Genomic DNA, 9,428 nt, shown 5'->3' with positions numbered 1-9,428 from the left:
AGATGAGGATGCAGCCCAGCTGCTTAGCGTGAGATCCCAAGCAGAGGACCTGCTAAAATGTGCTCAACTCCTATCTTGCCAAAATTGGCTTAAAGGTGTGTGTTGTTTTAAGCTTCTAAGTGTTTAGTTATTGCCTATGAAAGTGTTAAAGCATGAGACAATAACTTAGGTCCCCTCCCCATCACACACACTCTTCTTTCTGGCATTCATCACAGTTATACTTATTGATTTAAAATCTCCCTCTTGGCTGGGCACAGTGGCTCAGGAGTTCCAGACCAGCCTGGCCAACATGGTGAAAATCCATCTCTACTAAAAATACAAAAATTAGCTAGGCGTGGTGGTGCATACCTGTAATCCCAGCTACTCAGAAGGCTGAGGCAGGAGAATTGCTTGAATCCAGGAGGCAGAGGTTGTAGTAAGCCGAGATTACACCATTGCACTCCAGCCTGAGTGACAAGAACAAAACCCTGTCTCAAAAAAAAAAAAATTGTCTCTTGCCACTAGCATGAAGGTCCCATGAGAAGAAAAATGGAAACTCTTGCTCATAACAGTGCCCCAAATGCCCAGCACGGTGTAGCTCTAGGGCAGTTGGTCGATGGTGGACGCTGCTGGTTGGAGGGCCCAGCTGGCCCTCCCAGCTGCCTTCTTCCTGGTCACATTCCATTATAGAGAACAGAATAGTTTCTTGCCTTTCCAGAGTCCCTCTTAGTGGGGATTGGCCAAGTGACATTGTCCTGCCCCGGGAGACAGAAGTGGAAGTTGGCTGAAAGGTTTCTAGCTGTGGTGTGCTGGGGCGATTTGAACCAGGACATGAGAGCTGACCGTCCATTTTTCGGGAATTCTGCAAGTTGGCTGTTCAACACATTCAGTACTTAAAAATATTAAATAATATAAACTCACAAACTAAAAAATGCATTAGACCAGATGCAGTGGCCCACGTCTAACACATTGGAAGGCTGAGGCAGGAAGATCAGTTGAGCCCAGGAGTTTAAGACCAGCTTAGGTAAAAAAGGAAGACCCTGCCTCTACAAAGAATTTTAAAATTAGCTAGGCATGGTGGGGTGTGCGTGCAATCCTAGCCACTCAGGAGGCTGAGGTGGGGGCATCGCTTGAGCCCTCTGTGCAAGGCTCCAATGAGCTATGATAGTGTCACTACACTCCAGCCTGGGTGACAGAGCCAGACCTTGTCTCAGAAATAAACATATTTTATATATTAATAAATTTATAATAAATGTATTTTATATATACATTTGTGTATTATAATTATATATTTAGACATAAATATATATTTTTTGTTTTATTTATTTATTCATTTCGAGATGGAGTTTAACCCTCTTTGCCCAGACTGGAGTGCAATGATGCAATCTGGGCTCACCGCAACCTCCATCTCCCGGGTTCAAGTGATTTTCCTGCCTCAGTCTCCTGAGTAACTGGGATTATAGGCACGCACCACCACGCCTGGCTAATTTTGTATTTTTAGTAGAGATGGGGTTTCTCCATGTTGGTCAGGCTAGTCTCGAACTCCTGACCTCAGGTGATCTGCCCACCTCGGCCTCCCAAATTGCTGGGATTACAGGTGTGAGCGACCGTGCGCAGCCTATATTATATATTTATATATTATAATTATGTATATTAATTTTATATAATTATATATAAATATAAATATAAAAACTTTCCCTGCCTTCTCTTGTTTCTACCTACACTCAGTCCCATGACTTCAAATACTATCCACACGTAGTAATTTTAAATGTATATTTTACATATATACATATATATATATATATATATATATATATATATTTTTTTTTTTTTTTTTTTGTGACGGAGTCTCGCCCTGTCGCCAGGCTGGAGTGCAAAGGTGCAGTCTCCGCTCACTGCAATCTCTGACTCCCAGGTTTAAGTGATTCTCCTGCCTCAGCCTCCCAAGTAGCCGGGCTTATAGGTGCCCACCACCACGTCCAGCTAATTTTTGTATTTTTAGTAGAGACAGGGTTTTGGCATGTTGGCTAGGTTGGTTTCGAACTCCTGACCTTAATTGATCACCCGCCTCGGCCTCCTAAAACGCTGGGATTTCAGGCGTGAGCCACTTTGACCAAAATATTTTTCTGTTTCCAAACATTTTACATGACAGGAAAGCGGAGAATAAATCATCTGACACTCTACTGTAAAAAAGTCTTTGCGCCTCTCTTCTTTTCATCTTTCCTAAGTGTACATATTACCAAAATGTCTTTAGGTTGAGGTCCCCCGTGAAAACTTTACAGGGTGTTGTGTCCTCAGCCACCCTCCTGTCTTTTCCTAGTCCTGGCATTTTAGAACTGTCTGGGGATGACCCAGGATACCCACTGTGGCCATGTCTATTGGAGGGTCTAGTGAGTATGAGTATCAGCCCCGGGGTCATCTCATCGCCAAGGACAGCCTGAGGTAGGGGGTAGAGTCTCTCAGGGGAGCAGCTGGATGCTCTTGGCCTTAGAGGAATCTCCTGGTATAGTTTCATCTACAGTGGTGACCCCTTAGGGTCATTAAAATTTGAGGACTTTAAAATTATGGACAATACAATGTAATGTCATTAAAGTTAGGTCTTTAAAGTTGTTCCTCCAGCCCGAGTTTTTATTCCTCGGAGACACGTTGATGGTCTGCCAATCGGATGCTGACATTGAGAGGAAAAGGCAGAAATGATTTCTGCTCTCTAGATTGTCCCAGACTTGTGAAGAGAGAAAAACTGTCCCAAAGGACAAGGAAAACCCACCCCAGAGAGGATGTACAAGAACCTGAATATTCAAATGCACTTAAGGCACACAGGAGGACAAAGAGCAGTGCCAGTGCCTCCTAGGTGGTCACTGAGTACTTTACTGAACAGGATGGGTGTCCCGAGGGATAGAATGGCCTGCCGTGACACTTAGAAAGGTCTGCGTTGGAGTCAGCACTGCCTCTCCCTGAGTTTGTTACCTTGAAAAGGCTTGTCCGCTTATTTGAGTTTCAGTTTTTCATTGACTGTAAGATACATTTTGTCAGTACAGCTTGAAAGATAAAAATACTATTTCCAAAGAAGCAAGGTAAAATGATATATTTTATTTGCTGAAAATTCATATTTATTTCTCCCCCAGAGTGAGTGTAGTAAGTTTTAAAGGTCTGTTCTATTTATGGATAATTTCAAATGGAATTGTATTACTTAGCTTTGTAAATGCTACTAGTGAAATAAAAGTGTGATAGATAAATTGATGATTTACAAAGATTCACCAAAATGTCACTTCCCCTCTTGTAGCGTGGTGAAGAATTTATAAGAGTGGACACATCTGTATCCTCTTATCTGGATATATGAGGGTTTTTGTTTTGTTTTGTTTTGTTTTTTTGAGACAGAGCCTCATTCAGTCACCCAGCCTGGAGTGCAGTGGCATGATCTCAGCTCACTGCATCCTCTGTCTCCCGGGTTCAAGCAATTCTCCTGCCTCAGCCTCCCAAGAAGGTGGGATTACAGGCGCCCACCATCACACATGGATAATTTTTCATATTTTTAGTGGAGACGGGGTTTCACCATGTTGGCCAGGCTGGTCTTGAACTCCTGACCTCAGGTAATCCAACCGCCTTGGCCTCCCTTAGTGCTGGGATTACAGGTGTGAGCCACTGTGCCCGGCCTCTGAGGGTTTTTGTTGTTGCTGTTGTTGTCGTTGTTTGTTTTTTTGGAGATGCTGTCTTTCTCTGTAGCCCAGCTAGAGTGCAGTGGCCCCATCTCTGCTTACTGCAACCTCCGCCTCCCAGGTTCAAGTGATTCTCCTGTGTCAGCCTCCCAAGGAACTGGGATTATAGGCACCCACTACCACACCTAGCTAATTTTTGTATTTTTAGTAAACACGGGGTTTTAGGCCCGGCACAGTGGCTCATGCGTATAATCCCAGCACTTTGGGAGGCCAAGGTGGGTGGATCACGAGGTCAGGAGTTCCAGACCAGCCTGGCCAACATGGTGAAAACCTGTCTCTACTAAAAATACAAAAAAATTAGCTGAGCATGGTGACAGGCACCTGTAATCCCAGCTACTCAGGAGGCTGAGGCAAGAGAATTGCTTGAACCCGGGAGGTGGAGGTTGCAATGAGCCAAGATCTTGCCACTGCACCCCAGCCCAAACAACAATGCGACAATGCGAGACTCTGTCTCAAAAAACAAACAAACAAACGAACAACAAAAAGACGGGATTTTGCCATGTTGGCCAGGCTGGTCTCAACCTCCTGACCTCAGGTGATCGTCCGCCTCAGCCTCCCAAGGTGCTGGGATTACAAGCGTGAGCCACCACTCCCGGCCCATTCCATTTTCTTTTTATTCCCTAAATTTTAATATGTTTGAGTTTGTCTGTTCCTTTATCACTTTTTTCTTACATAAAAAAAATTCTGCCTAATCCTTCATAAAAAAAAAAAAATGTTGCTGTGACTTCTGAAAGTGTTTTGGTTTTTTTTATCTTTCATATTTGAATATATAATAAGTTGACTATTGTTCATGGAATAGAGAAGAATGCAATGCATTTTCCCAAGTAGATGCTAGCCTGGTTTGCCTCATATTTTAATGTGCATGTGATTTCTTTTTCTATTCTACAGTGCCTATTCTCTCATTCATCAACTTTCCATATAAATGCTGGGTCATTAAGACTTTCTCTTCCCTTGGTCTGCTTGCTCATCTCTCTGCTAATACTGTGCTGTCCTGAATATTTTCGTTTGAAAATCTTAGAAGTATGTTAGACAAGCAATCACTCTTTTTTTAGATGACTAAAAATCATTAGACATTTGTCATTTTTACTCTGTATGAAAAAGTAGTTTTTCTTGCCTAAAACAACCTGATTTGGGAATTTATGTGATTTCATAGGATTAACATCTGGAAGTGGTGACATTAATGTCATTTTAAAAAACATGTGTCATATTTCCTCTTATTCCTTTCTGCCTTGACATTGTGCAATAGAAATTTTAAAAATTATTGTATTAGTATTATTAAATATCAACTATTGGTTTTATTTTCTTCTCAATTGAATTTAATAAGCCTATTCTCTCTTGGTGTAATCACAGGGAATGGGCTCAACTGCCCAGTTAACAAGCGACAGCACATGTAAAATATTGTCTACCAGGGAAAGTCATTGAACACTTACTGTTCAGACTGTGTTTTGGCGTCTGGTTCCCTAAGCACCACTGCAGTGACACAAAATAATAGATCTTCAGCAGAAAAAGTTCTGGCAAATATATTGCATAAGTAATTCTTATTCTTATTACTTGGGTTGGTGGAATCCCTTTCAAAATGTAAGTTACTAATACAAACGAAGATTGAACTTTGTGAGCAGGCATTTTTAAGAATAAGTAGTCTCAGGACTGATAATATTAACTCACTTATGCACATCAGGTAGGACTTTATTATGGCACATACTAGAAATGTACAAAGTGAAGTTACAAGGTAACTCCTGGCAGCACATCTTACTCCCTGGATTCTCTAATGAGATGGGTGTTTCTACTTTGCTGTTGTCTTTTTGAAGAGTTCAATTCTAGCATTAGTACTGCCGTGTGGGAGGGAGTATGTGTGAACAGAGTAAGAGTTGTGACAATCAAGTCATAGAATATATGCTTGGAAATTTTAGAATCATGTACATAGCTTATGAATTGAGTATAGGTTCCCAGGGCTGTCAGTCTCACCTATCCTTCTATACATATGTGTGGAATGTTCTAGGACTCCGTGGCTTTTGAGGATGTGGCTGTGAACTTTACCCAGAAGGAATGGGCTTTGCTAGATTCTTCTTAGAAGAATCTCTACAGAGAAATGATGCAGGAAATCTGCAGGAATCTGGCTTCTGTAGGTGAGAATGACAACACATTTCACTTAATTACAGAAGTATTTCCCTATCATCAGTGCTATTTGTGATTTGGAATGTGGCAAGGGAATGATTTGGTGAAGAAATCAGACATGGGCACTGTGTACAATGAACATGAAATCTAGTAATGTTTCTACAGTTTGTAATAATTCATGATAATTTTGTGGGTCTGCATTTTAGGAAACAAATGGAAAGACCAGTATATTGAAGATCACTTTGAAAAACCTGGGAAAGATATAAGATAATTTGCACTGAGAAGAGGAAATAAAGTCCTCTGAAAGAATCTTAGCATGTCATGAACTTAAAAACAAGCAATCAAAACAAATAAGAGTCACTGTAAATTTATTTCTTTTTAGAAAAATTTCACCCAAAATGTAACGTACTTCAGTGTAGCAGTCAGTGTTTGGAAAACAGTTTACTTGAAAATAGTACTACAAAATTGTGTATTTGAATCTTACTATGTTGGTCATAGCCATGCAGGTGGTAGGTGTGTTTTCAGTAGTAACCCATTTACTTTCAAATAATTCGGTCATGGCAAAAAAAAAAAAAAAAAAAAAAAAAAAAAAATGCATTTTCCCTGGTATTGGCAGCAGTGTAAGTCCAAGACCTATTAATAAGTAGAAAGTTACTAAACCAAGCAATAAAAATGTGCTTGTCATTTTTTTACAGAAATCATATGTCACAGAGACTGTGTGAAAGCAAAGAAGGTAGTCAGTATGATGGACAAGTTGTCAGCCAAATTCCAAATCTTGATCTGAATGAGAACATTTCTACTGGATGAAAGCAATGTGAATGTAGTATTTGTGGAAAAGTCTTTGTACGTCATTCCCTCCTTAATAGGCACATCCTAGCTCACTCAGGATACAAACCATATGGGGAGAAGCAATATAAATGTGAACAGTGTGGGAAATTCTTCGTTTCTGTTCCAGGTGTTAGAAGACACATGATAATGTATAGTGGAAATCTAGCTTATAAATGTACGATATGTGGGAAAGCTTTTCATTTTCTCAATTCAGTTGAAAGACATCAGAGAACTCACACAGGAGAAAAACCCTATAAATGTAAATAGTGTGGTAAAGCGTTCACTGTTTCCGGTTCTTGTCTAATACATGAATGAACTCACACTGGAGAGAAACCCTACGAATGTAAGGAATGTGGGAAAACATTCAGATTTTCTTGTTCTTTTAAGATGCATGAAAGGACTCACACTGGAGAAACACCCCATAAATGTACCAAATGTGATAAAGCCTTCAGCTGTTCCACTTCCCTTTGTTACCATGGAAGCATTCATACTGGAGAGAGACCCTAGGAATGTAAACAATGTGGCAAAGCCTTTAATCGATTGAGTTCCCTTTATAACCATAGAAGTACTCATACTGGAGAGAAAGCCTATGAATGTAAACAGTGTGACCAAGCCTTCAGTCGCCTCAGTTCCCTTCACCTCCAGGAAAGAATTCATACTGGAGAAAAACCCTATGAATGTAAGAGGTGCGGTAAAGCCTACAGTCGTTCCAGTCACCATACTCGCCATGAAAGGAGTCATGATACAGAGGCTGCGTGTAGTGACTCAGCCTATAATCCCAGCAATTTGGGAAGGTAAGGTGTGTGTATTGCTGGAGCCCAGGAGTTCATAACTAGCCTGGATTAAAACAATGTGAAACAACCTGGGCAACATGGTGAAACCCTGTCTCTACAAAAAATAAAATAATGCCGGGCACGGCAGCTCACTCCAGGTACTCAGGAGGCTGAGGCAGAAGAATGGCGTGAATCCAGGAGGTGGAGCTTGCAGTGAGCCGAGATTGCACCACTGCACTCCAGCCTGGGCAACAGAGCGAGACTCCATCTCGAAAGAAAGAAAGAAAGAAAGAAAGAAAGAAAGAAAGAAAGAAAGAAAGAAAGAAAGAAAGAAAGAAAGAAAGAAAGAAAGAAAGAAAGAAAGAAAGAAAATAATTAGCTGGGCATGGTGGCACATTTCAGTTGTCTTAGTTCTTTTTCAAGGACATAAAAAGCTACGGGGGGTTGGGGGAAATCCTGTGCATGCCGATCACGGGGTCAGGAGATCGAGACCATCCTGGCCAACATGGTGAAACCTCGTCTCTGCTAAAAATACAAAAATTAGCTAGGTGTGGTAGCATATGCTTACAATCCCAGCTACTCAGGAGACTGAGGCGGGAGAATCACTTGAACCCAGGAGGCGGAGGTTGCAGTGAGCCGAGATTGTGCCATGGCACTCCTGCCTGGCGACAGAGTGAGACCCCATCTCAAAAATAAATAAATAAATAAATAAATAAATAAATAAATAAATAAAGCCCCTTGAATGTAAGAAATGTGGTAAAACATTTACTCTTTCCCATTGCCTCAAAAACATGAAAGAGCTCACACTGCAGAGAAACCTTAAGAATGTAGGAAATGTGGTCAAGCCTTCAGATTTTCCTGTTTTTGAAGATTTGGGAGGACTCAGAGTGGAGAAAAGCCTTTTTAATTTTAAAAATTTTAAAAATTTAAATTTGTGGTAAGGCCTTCAGTTGTGTTAGTTCCATTTGAAGACATCAGCTCATTCCTGAGAAAAACCCTATGAATGTCCCGAATGTGGGAATGTTTCATTTCCCTCATACCCACTGAAGGACATATGAAAATGCACACTGTAGCTGGCTGGACCTTGTAAATACAAGAACGTATACAGGATTAAAACTCTAATAGTTTAGAAACGGCAAGAATATTTTCAGTTTTCAGATTTACTTGAAAAGTCATGTGAAAACTCCCACTGGAAAGAAGTTCTATAAGTGAAGCTTTTCTAATTTGGAAAGCCTGATGCAAATTAATTATCGTGCAGTGCTTGAAAAAAATGTATGAAATTTAACACAAGTTACAAGTGTATTGTTTTTATCAGTGGCTTATTCTTAAAGAGTCTTGAGTATGCATTTCACCTTGTTTTGCAGGGAAACCTTGAGGTGAGAGTTCTGTCAATGCTCTTTAAGCAGTAGTACTTGAATTTCAGAGATAATGATATTTTCTTAAGTTTGTTGGTAGAATGTTTGTCTCTTCATTTGATAATGTGCTGGATTCATGGTTGAATTTTGATGTTTTTCTAATATGTAAATAAGTTTAATTTTTTTTTTTTTTGAGATGGAGTCTCACTCTGTTGCCCAGGCTGAAGTGTGGTGGTGTGATCTTGGCTCACTACAACCTCCGCCTCCTGGGTTTAAGTGATTCTCCTGCCTCAGCCTCCTGAGTAGCTGGGACTACAGGTGCCCACCACTACGTCCAGCTAATTCTTTGTATTTTTAGTAGAGACAGGGTTTCGCCATGTTGGCTATGCTGATCTTGAACTCCTGACCTCATGATTTGCCCGCCTTGGCCTCCCAAAGTGCTGGGATTGCAGGCATGAGCCACCGCACCCGACCAGATAAGTTTCATTTGTATGTATTGTCCTCTGATTAATGGACCAGTGAACAATGATTGTGAATTGTTAGGATTGTCTTACTAGCCTCATTTGGCAAATTTTGGTTATCCCTTGTCCATTACACATATTCCACCATTTTTTATTAAAGGAAAAACTACTCTTGATGTAAAGATGTTTATTTTTTGCTAA

The 9,428-nt window shown here is 40.6% G+C and overlaps 1 pseudogene; it reads left to right on the top strand.

The window, feature by feature from the left end:
- Window positions 1-5,402: 5,402 nt before the first annotated feature.
- LOC141407998 (uncharacterized) lies at window positions 5,403-7,484 on the top strand (annotated as a pseudogene).
- Window positions 7,485-9,428: the final 1,944 nt, after the last annotated feature.

The sequence above is a fragment of the Macaca fascicularis genome, chromosome 11 (genome assembly GCF_037993035.2).
Source record: "Macaca fascicularis isolate 582-1 chromosome 11, T2T-MFA8v1.1".
In the NCBI taxonomy this organism is placed as follows: domain Eukaryota; kingdom Metazoa; phylum Chordata; class Mammalia; order Primates; family Cercopithecidae; genus Macaca; species Macaca fascicularis.
This window is presented reverse-complemented; position numbering and strand designations above follow the sequence as displayed.